The following is an 11,253-nucleotide window of genomic DNA, read 5'->3' as shown; positions in this document are numbered from 1 at the left end:
AAAATTCCCGATTAGTATTTTGTACATTGTGCCTAGTATTACTTTGGTTCCTGAATTTTAAAATGCGATAATTCAGTACTCTAAATTTCAAAATGTGACAATCCAATACCTGCCATTAATCAACAGTTAATATGCCGTCAAGTGACATTTGAAAAACACACAAATGTCATTCGAGTGTCATTTAATTTTCTTTATCAACTATCTAAACATTGACAAAAAATTAACAGTCCCAAATCCTTGCTTCTTCCATTCAAGAAAATTGGGTTTACGTTTGAGTGGGCATTCTGGTGACTTCAACCTTTTTGAATAGAAGATGCAAGGATTTAAGACTATTAAATTTTTTTCAATGTTTGGATTGTTGATAAATAAAAATAGATGACACTCAAAGGCATTTGTGTCTTTTAAAATGTCACTTAATGGTTGATTAACAGCTAGTTAACGACAAGTACTGCAGTTTGTTCTTTCACATGCCACATGTTAATGATTTTGGACTAAACTAGCAGTTTTTGGAAATTCAGGTACTGTAGTGACATTTTAAAAGGGAAAATCCCCAATTAGTACCCTGTACTTTGGGCGTATTGCCACTTTGTTCCCTAAACTTTAAAATGCGACAATGCAATACCTGAACTTTTAAAACGTGACAATCCAGTACCTACCATTAACTAACTGTTAGTCAGCCGTTAAGTGGCATTTGAAAAAGACAAATGCCCTTTGAGAGTCATCTAATTTTCTTTGTCAACCATCCAAACATTGACAAAAAATTAACAGCCCCAAAACCTTGCCTCTTCTATTCAAACGTGACCTCAACTTTCTTGAATAGAAGAGGCAAGGATTTGGGACTGTTAATTTTTTGTCATCATTTAGATGGTTGATAAAGAAAACTAAATAACACTTGAAGGGCATTTGTGTCTTTTTCAAATATCACTTAACGGTAGGTTAACACTTGATTAACAGTAGGTACTAGATTGTCACGTTTTGAAAGTTTGGGTATTGAATTATCGCATTTTAAAGTTTGAGGGACCAAAGTGACACTAGGCCCAAAGTATAGGGTACTAATTGAGAACTTTCCCATTTTAAAATTAGGGTAATAAAATAAAATTAGGGGTATTAATTTGAAATTTAACCCTTTCTAAATTAACCAACATTAAACTACTGAAAACTGAATTTTTGAAAAAACCAAACTGAAACTGAATGCATTGGTTTGATTTCTGAATTTCTTGTCTTTTAATGGTTAAAATAATTGAATAAATAAAACATTCAAGTAAATTCTAATAAACCCAACTTTGAACTTCAGCCATGGAAGAGCTCACGATCTCTTTAATTTATTCACTAAAATACAAAGCTAATGCGGGCTAGCCAGGCCCAGTCCATTACGGGTTGGGAGGCCCAACCTACTAACGCCTAATAGCATCAGCCACAGTAGGGGGAAGCTCTGCTGCCTTCATACATAGCCAACCGTGAAGCAATTAGGCGTACTCGCAAGGACCTGTTACCTGACCTCGTACGACCCTCATTTGGTGCGTTCATCTCCACCTACCTTCAGCTCGCTCAAGTATAAATATAAGGTAACTCTCCCTTGACAAGGGATCCCGCTCCTAGAATTCTGGTACAACTCTCATTTACTTCCAGCACCTACCCCACTTCCTTAGTATTTACTCCTAGGGACCTAGTGCACCCGAGGACTATCACTGAGGCCTCGTCTGCACCTCCTCCTACCTTACACCTCGTACTAACTTGAGTGTTGGAGCTTCCGCCTTGGGTCTCCACCCGAGGCCTCTGACACCTCTTGTTTTGTAGTATCTCGAATCTCCAGGAACTACATTATCGAGACGACGACCAACAGTCATCGACTTTTACTATACTTAGAAGGGAGCATCTCACCTTAGCCTAAAGTCCTCGGCCTCAACTTACCCTCTTCAGAGTTCTTAAAGCTTTCGGCTTGCCTTCGGAACTTGGGAGTGAATTTACCCCGTTGCCCTCGGCTAATCCGAGTAGCAACAATTGGCGTTTTCTATGGGAAGCGTTGCTAAGACGATCCCTTAAAGAACAAAAAATATATAATCTCTAAGCCCTCATAAGTTCGAAAGTCATGGTGCGAAGAACTAGAACCTAGCCACCTATGATCAATTTTAGGCTATCCTTGATCGTTTGGACCGCCTCACTCAACATATGGAAGAAGTTTGCCCCCAAGCCGGAGGTCCCTCTCAAGGCGGCCGCCCCGTTGGGGTGTTAGAGGATCAGGGCCAACGCGAGCATGTTGAGCCCCTAGCCCTCGGCTAGGGCAACAACTTGCTGGCCAAGCCATCGGAGTCGGGCAATAGCCGACTCCCCAGTTCACCTCGAAGGAATACCCGACCTCCCAGTCGAAGGAAAGAAGTGCTCGTTCGATCTGAGGACAATCACCAGCCTTCGGAGCAGCACCATTGCCGCCGAAGGGAGGTTCCCAAGGATGATGGTGGGCACCATTGCCGACGCCATGCCACTCCTCTGCTTGTCTTGGATCTCCGAGACTTTTTGAATGATCGTCGTGCCAATAGAGGAGCGCACGACCCGACTTTGGAGTACTCAGGAATCTGAGCTGACACCCACTAAGCCCGTGAAGACAGAAGTAGGGTCCATGCCCCCGCCGACCCAAGGCTTTCTGAATTGCGAGCCGAGCTTGGGGTTGTCAAAGACGAGCTCCACCAAGTTAAGGAGATCCAGGCCGACGCCTCAACTAGTCATGGAAACTCTGCCGGCCGCATGGATGCATTCACCCCGAAAATCATTTCGGAGCCTCTCCCCCACACTTCAAGGCTCTTACTTTGGAGATGTACGACAACTCCTCGAACCCTAATGACCACTTAGAGAGTTTCTAAGCGCTCATGATACTTTACGGGTATTCTAATGCCATGATGTGCCGAACTTTCCAAGCCACCTTCAAGGGGGCATCGTGCCACTAGCTCTCCAGCTTCCCCCCGAGGTCAATCAGTTCGTGGGAGCAGTTCGCCAATATGTTCATCGCCCGCTTCGTCAACAGTAGGCGATGCTAGAAGAGCTTCATCTCGTTCATGTCCATTAAACAAAAGCCAAGCGAGAGCTTGCGGTCTTACATTGACCGCTTTTAAAAAGAAGAGCTCGAGGTCAGTGACCTTGACCCCATGGTCTCAATGCATGCCACCATCAACGGATTCCGAGCTGGCTCCACCCTCAAGTGTTCAGTCACCAAGACCCTACTGAAGATGAAGCTAGAATTCCTCAAAAAGGCCCAAAAGTACATTGCAGCCGAGGAGGATTCAGCTGAGGACTACCAGGAGAAGGAGACTGAACACAATGGTGGGCCCTCCGGGAAGAAAAGAAAGAACGAAGATCGCCGCGGTGATGGAGGCAAAGATAATAGGAAGCCATCGGCCCTCGACCACGGCATATAGCCAATATATGCCACTCAACTCCTCTCGGCCACGACATCGAGGACTGCTATGAGTTGAAGAGCGAAATAGAGTCTCTCATCCGCCACGGACACTTAAAGTAGTTCGTCAGAGGTGAAGTTGGTGCTTTGTCCTCCCAGCAGCAACAAAAACAACAATAGCAGCAACACCAGCATGTCACCGGAGTCATCAAAGTCATCATTGGGGACTTGGTCTCAGGTGGAGCCTCGGCTTTGGCCCGCAAGGCCTACGCCAGGCAGTTGAACATCCAAGGGCCAGCCCCTAAGAGGCCAAAGCAGCACGAGGACCTCTCCTTTACGGACGAGGTCCTTAATGTGATTGCAGTCCCCTATGATGACATGTTGGTGATTTCAGCTGTAGTAGCTAAGTTCCTGGTCAAGAGGATTCTCATCGACAGTGACTCCTCAGCAGACATCCTCTTCTATGAAGCTTTTGAAAAGATGAAGACAGCGTCAGAGCATCTTCAACCTGTCGACGTCCCACTGATCGGCTTTTCCGACAGTGTTGTTAGGTTGGAAGGAAAGATCACCCTACCAATCACAGAAGGAATCGAGCCTCGGCAAGTGATGAGGATGACAGATTTCATTGTTGTGAGGATTAGCTCCCCCTACAACGTGATCATGGGGAGACTGACCCTTCACAGGCTACGAGCCACCATGTCCTCCTACAACCTCACCCTCAAATTCCCAATCGAACATGGCATCGGATCATTCGAAAGGATCAACATGTCGCCTGTTAGTGCTATGTGGCGGCACTTAAGGGCAAGAACAAAGAAGCATTGCCACTTGAGGGCATTGACCTCAGGGAGGAGACGACGAGCCGATGACCTCGCCTTGGTTCTCCTTGACGAGGACAAGCTTGAGAAGACAGTTCGTGTTAGGTCCAATCTTCCTCCATGGAGCCTATCCAACTGGTAAGTTTTCTCAAAACTAATGCCGATGTCTTCGCTTGGTTTGTCGTTGACATGCCTGAAATTGACCCTTTGGTCATTACTCATAGGTTGAGTGTGGACCTGAGCTCTAGGCCAATTCGGTAGAAGAAGAGGAACTTTGCACCGGAGTAATGGAAGGCCATAGGAGAGAAAGTTGACAAGCTACTGGACAACGGATTCATCCGAGAGGTATACTAACCTAACTGGTTGCCGAATGTGGTTTTGGTTAAAAAAGCTAATGGGAAATGTCGAATCTGAATTGACTTTACAGACCTTAATTGAGCTTGCCCTAAAGGCAGTTTTCCTTTGCCAAGAATAGACCACCTTTGTCGACGCCACTACAAGATATGAATTACTTAGCTTTATGGATGCCTTCATCGGATATAATCGGATAAAGATGCACCCCGAAGATGAAGAGAAGACCTCATTCATCACTGGACATGGTACATAATGCTACAAGGTGATGCCCTTCGGGTTTAAAAATGTAGGAGCTACCTACCAGTGTCTTGTTAATAAAGTGTTCAAGGATCAGATGGGGAGGAATGTTGAAGCCTATGTAGATGATATGATGGTGAAGAGCCTAAAATTCGAGGCCCACACCTCGGACCTGGCCGAGACCTTCGACACTTTGCGGAAACTTAATATGAAGTTAAACCCCAACAAATGTGCCTTAGGCATCACTTCGGGTAAGTTTCTAGGCTTCATCGTCACTCAACGAGATATTGAGGCCAACCTTGAGAAGATATAGGCCATATTGGACATGGCACCTCTTCGGTTGGTGAAGGAAACCTAGAAGCTCACTGGCCGAGTGGTGGTGCTCAACCACTTCATGTCAAAGACAACTGACCGATGTCTTCCCTTCTTTCGAGCCATCAAGAAACTGAAAGACTTCTAGTGGACAGATGAATGTCAGCGAGCTTTCAACGAACTCAAGGAGTACCTCGCCTCATCTCCCCTCCTAGCCCGCCCGGTCCCAAGAGAAACCCTATACCTGTACTTGTCAACCGAGGATGAAGTAGTCAGTTCAGTCATGATCAAAGAAGATGGAGAACAGAAACCAATATACTACGTTAGCAAGGTACTGTGCGATGTCGAAACCAGATACCCCGAAGTGGAGAAAATGGCCTTCACTCTCGTGGTTTCAGCCAAAAAGCTTAGGTTGTACTTCCAAGCTTACACCATCACGGTGTTGACAAATCAGCCCCTTAGAGTAGTCCTCGCCAAGCCCGAGATCTCGAGGCATTTGATCAAATGGGCCATTGAGTTTTTCAAATTTGACATACGGTACTAGCCGAGGCCCGCCATCAAAGGACAAGCCCTTGCAGATTTTATGGCATAGTACACCTTAAACTGAGAGAAGGGTGCTCAACTGAAATGCTCCCCTTGCTTGGAAACTTTTTGTAGATGGGTTGTCCAATGGCAAAGGAAGATGCGCTGGCCTTATCCTTCTCACCCCGGACAACTCAACCATCGAATACGCATTGAGGTTTGACTTTCCAGCATCAAACAACGAAGCGGAGTACGAGGCCCTCCTCGTCGGGTTGCAATTGGAAAAGGACCTCGGCTCCTCACATATCGAAGCCTTCAGCAACTCTCAATTGGTGGTCAACCAAGTGAACGGCGAATACAAAGCCAAAGAGCACAACATGTCTAAGTTTCTCGCCATAGTCCAAGAGCTAGCCCGCCATTTCCAATGCTTTACCCTGCAGCAAGTCCCGCTAGACGAAAATGCAAGGGCTGATGCCCTATCCAAGCTGGCAAGCACCGCAGGCACGGTCCTCGGCCGCACTGTTCACGTGGAAAAGTTACCTCGGCCGACCATTGAAGAAGCTCAAGTATTACCAATAGAGGCCGAGGCATCATGGATGAACCCCATAATCAACTTCCTCCATACGGAACAACTGCTCAATGACAGGAATGAGGCTAGACAACTCCGGCATTAGGTAGCCCACTATACCTTACTCGAAGGAAAATTATATAGAAAATCCTTCACCTTTCCTTAACTTCGATGCTTCTGCCCCAAGGATGGGGAGTACGTGCTCAGAGAAATTCACGAAGGCATCTGCGGAAACCAACTCAGCGGCAGGGCACTTGCCTAGAAGACGTTGAGGTAGGGATATTTTTGGCCAACACTTCGTAGAGGCGCAACCGAACTTGTGCGAAGATGTGATCAATGCCAACATGTCATCTGTCGCTTCGGCCTCACTCCCATTTTAGTCACTAACAATGGGAAGCGGTTCGATGATGCCAAATTTCGAGAATGGTGTACCTCACTCGGCATCAAACAACAGTACACCTTAGTGGGCTACCCCTAGACAAATGGCTTAGCCGAGATCACCAACAGAACCATCCTAGACGGACTGAAAACGAGGCTAGACCGAGCTAAAGGATTATGGACCAACAAACTGAACAATATACTCTGGGCATACCGAACCACACCTCGGACGGCCACGGGAGAAACTCCCTTCGACCTAACCTATGGTGCTGAAGCGGTAATCCCAGTAGAGATCAGCCAGCCAGTGCTCCGAGTTGAAGCCTACAATTAAGCAAAGAACAATGAAGCCCTCAAAGCCAACTTGGATCTATTAAAAGAAGCCTGGGAGCAGGCACATATCAAAGTAGCTGCCTACCAGCAACACTGGCCTACAACTACAACTCGAAAGTAAAAGAAAGACACTTTCGAGAAGGGGACTTCGTCCTCAAAAAGGTCATGGTCCCCGAAATTGGAGTAGGAAAGCTGGGCTCCAATTGGGAAGGCCCCTACAGATGGACCTATTCATGGGCCGGGTAGCCTGATGGCCCGACCCGGTCCGCACCTTGGTCGGGCTTGGTCATGTAATTAGGCCCGCAGGCCTGACCTCGGGCCTAACACAGTAAGCCCGATTGTGTTTCGGGTCGGGCTCGGGATTTGTCAAAAAAGCCCAGCCCGACCCGACTCAACATTATATATTTTATAAAATATATAATATGTATTTTATATATTATATAAAATATATAAATAATATAATATTTATTAAAAAAAATATATATATATATATTTATAATTTAATATATATATATTTATTATTTTCTTTATAATTTCTCTCTCTCTCTCTCTCTCTCTCTCTCTCTCTATTCAGCCACTTTAGCATTAGTAATAATAACAGCATGGGCTAAATTTTGGGCTTGGGCTCAGGCTCGGGCTTCTGGCTTTTTTATGAGGGCCAGGCTTAGGCCCAAGTTGTAGGCCCGATGGAGAGGCTGGGCTCGGGCTCGGGCCTTAAAAAAATTTGTTAATATAGAGTGAAAGCCCGGCCTGAACCCGGTTGGCCCGACCCATGAATAGGTCTACCTACAGAGTTAAGCGAGTCCTCGGCCCCGAAACATTTTACTTGGAACACGCGAATGGAAGACTCGTTCTCTGGACATGGAACTTGGAGAACCTTCAAATGTACTTTCAATGAATGTAGTTGCCTATGGCTAAGTGATGAATGAATGAAGCAAAAAGTTTCTCTTTTCCTCAGATGTTGAATAAATGTATGTCTTAAGTCCTAAAAAACCCGCGGCTTCGCGACCTGCCGACGCACGAAACCCTCCTCTGGGGGATGAGCCCTTGGTACGGATTGATGCGGAATACTACGACGACCCTGGGATGAGTGCCTCGCCAAAAGCATACACGCCAAGGCGAGTGAGGCCTTTTACGCCTCGTCACCTCCTCGACGGACGGTAGCCCCCTTGGCACACCAAGGCGAAAGAGGCCCTTACACGCCATGTCACCTCTGAGTATGGTGACCCCCTTGGCTACCTATACTTAGCGCAATAAAAATAGCGACCCTGATACCTCAGCGGTCCGCTTTGACTCAAGCCCCCGGCTTCGTCAGTGGGATGCCTCAGCTTCCCTTGAGGAAACACTTGGTGAAAACAAGCTAGGTGAACTGCACCCCGATAGTCTTTCTCCACCTTGTCTCCTCATCTTCTCAAGTACCTCAGTGATATACCTCGGGTAATGACCTCGGCTACGGTGCCAGGTCACCTCGGCCTTGCCTAAGTTGACACTTAAGGAATTCTAGAACTGGGTGAGCCTCACTTTAGACGTGTGGCCCCGCCTTGGCTCCCAATGACTTAAGCACTTAAAGCGAGCGTGCAAACAAACTACGTGTACTATGAGTGAACCATGCATGTTTTGTGTGTTGTGGTCTCGTTGTTTGGAGGGGCAAGGACCTCTCAAAGAAGAAGAAAAAAGAAGAAAGAAGAGAAAGAAGGAGAAAGACACAACATACAAAAGGCACAACACATGCAAAAAATGGATTCATTCATCATTACTTTTCTGTGTTGCCTTTACAAAAAGTTTTTGAAGGCCTCATAGGCCAAGTACATGTACATTCACAAAAGAAAAAAAGAAGAAAAGAACAACAAAAGCAACAATTAAACATAAAGAAAAGGGGGGGGGCAGAACCATGCTTAAGCCTCGCCACCGGTAGGAGGAGGAACAGAGTCATCGGCAGACTGGGCTTCATTGGGAGCATTGGGGATCACCTACAACCCCTCGACATCAAAATCTGGCATCACCAGTAGGAGTGCATTCTTCGTGTCTTCAATTCCGTCGAGGTAGAGGATGACGCATACTCAGCGAGCGTGTCCTGGTAATCGGAGGACTTCTTATACGCCTTCACTGCTTCGGCCACTGCTTTCCTAGACTACTCCGCTGATGTCGTGGCCTCGACAATCCTTCCTTCAGCCTAGGCTGCCCGTTTCTTTGCCTCGGAGACAATTCTCTCCAACCGGACTCTTTCCATCTATTCCTTGGAAAGGCCTCGCCGTGCCTCCTTCAACTGTATTTCCAGGTGCTCCTAAACAGACTGCTTGTCCAAGAATGCCTTCCTAAACTTTTGATACTTCTCCTCGGCGGCGGAAACTATCTTCTGGAACTTTTCTTCTTCCTTATGGAGTTTCTCCTCGATGGACTTCTTCTCCTTCTCTGCCTTGTCGATATGGGACATCGCCATCCTCGTCCGGTCCCCCAAATCGACAAAGTACAGGCAGGCCTATAACAAAACCAGTTAGTGAATGAAAGAGTAGGAAGAGAAGGAAATACAAAACAAAAATGTGTGTGTCTTACCTCGGCCAGGTGGTATAGGCCCTCGTCGTAGATGGCCTTGGGGTCGCTTTGCAGCAAATGATAGTGATCCCTCGGCAAGATCGCTCCGCTTACTAGGACCTGGTTGACCCTCTCGTCCTAGATGGAGTCCCCTTCTTGGAGCTACCACTATGGATGGAAGATCTTCTCGGCCCCCTCGACTCTCTCGGGGAGTCCCTATACTGATGGCGGAGCTGAAGAAGGCCCGGATGGGTGCTCCTTGAGCCTAGACTTCCTCGCCACCTCCTCTGCCTGGTGCTCCGTGTTGGCCACCTTCCGTGAAAGCTCCTCCCTTGGCATATCTACAACGGGCCTCTTTTGACCCGCCTCGGCCCCCTCCGTAGGCCTCTTCGGCACCTCTACCCCATCAGTTGGCTTCTTGTCTCCCTTTGAGGGCCTCTTCACCCCACCAGTAACCTCTTGGGGTACCACCATTGGTTGTTTCCCCTTAGCGGGAACTTGCTGATTTTCCCCCTTCGGCGGGACAGGGAGCAACCTTTTCGCTGGGCTGCTTCGACGTCTGCCCTTTGGCCTTCTTCCCGGCTTGCTTCGCTCGGGTCTTCTTGAGAAGTCATTGCTTGGCATCCATGAGAACTTTGCGAACAACAAAAGAAAATGATCAGTACATCGAGGCAAATACGTGAAAGACGTGCTAAGTAACTACAAAAACTCTCCTACTGAGGGGGGCAAGGTTAATCCTAACAAAGACTAGGGGGACCTCATCATCCACCAATGACTTTGCTTGGAATGTCCCCATCACAAGAAAATGAGCTACGACTGCAGCCTCTTTGTCTCAGAGCGGAGGGGGACATCTCTTGACGACTACGCAGGCCTCCCCCCAGTCAGACCTAAACCTCCAGCCCTCAAGGCAGGAGATGTAGAAGAACTTGTCCTTCCACCCATGGACGGACGAGGGGTTGTGCACCGGCTTCCCCCTCCGAGGGTGGAAGTAATACATGTTGGCCTTAGAAGCGTGCTTCCTCGGAATGAACATGGCACGGAACATCCTCAACATTGGCTCCACACCCCGAAGCTGAGCCCATACCAACATTGCTACGATGGTCGTAAGGGCATTAGGGACAAGTTGACTGATAGTGATACCGTACCACTCCAATAACCCAGAGATTAAGGAAGGGAGGGGAAACCTAAGGCCAGACTCTAAAAAATGTTGGTAGGCATAGATTTCCCCCTCCTTGGGGGTCCACGGCCGATCACCTACATCGGGGACCCTAAGATCATAGGACTGGGGTATGTGGAACCTCCTCGCTAGGGATTTGACCTGGCCCACATCCAAGGAGCTGTCAAACTCTGAACGTGGGACACCAACGTCAACCACCCTTCGAGCAGCACTCCCTCCCACCGGTCCGGTGGCAACTTCCATGACATCTTCCTCCTCATAGAGAGGAGACCCTTTGGGCTCCCTTGGTGACGCCGTTGTGGCACTTTCATGGGGAGAGTTGTTACCTGGTGGCAGCCCTCGACACTCCCCGAGGCTACCCTTTCTCTTAGTACGGCCACCTCCTGCCGAAGGGGGCTTATGGCTAAAGAACCTAGGGAGGAGAGAGGAGAAGGGGTTTCAAGAGAGCTCCCTCTTGAGGTATTTGGGAGTTCATGGAATTCAGGGCTAGAGTCTGAGAATGACATAGTGAATTACCTAAATAGAAGGAGGTGAAGACAAGGTGTCACCAAGGATGGAGAACCTGGGAAAATCTTGAAGGATCGAGAGCTTGGGAGTTTAGTTCACTCGATAACAAGGGTGCCTAAGTTCAAATGGCGGG

The sequence above is a fragment of the Nelumbo lutea genome, chromosome 5 (genome assembly GCF_056320005.1).
Source record: "Nelumbo lutea isolate HS-2025 chromosome 5, American lotus-T2T, whole genome shotgun sequence".
In the NCBI taxonomy this organism is placed as follows: domain Eukaryota; kingdom Viridiplantae; phylum Streptophyta; class Magnoliopsida; order Proteales; family Nelumbonaceae; genus Nelumbo; species Nelumbo lutea.
This window is presented reverse-complemented; position numbering follows the sequence as displayed.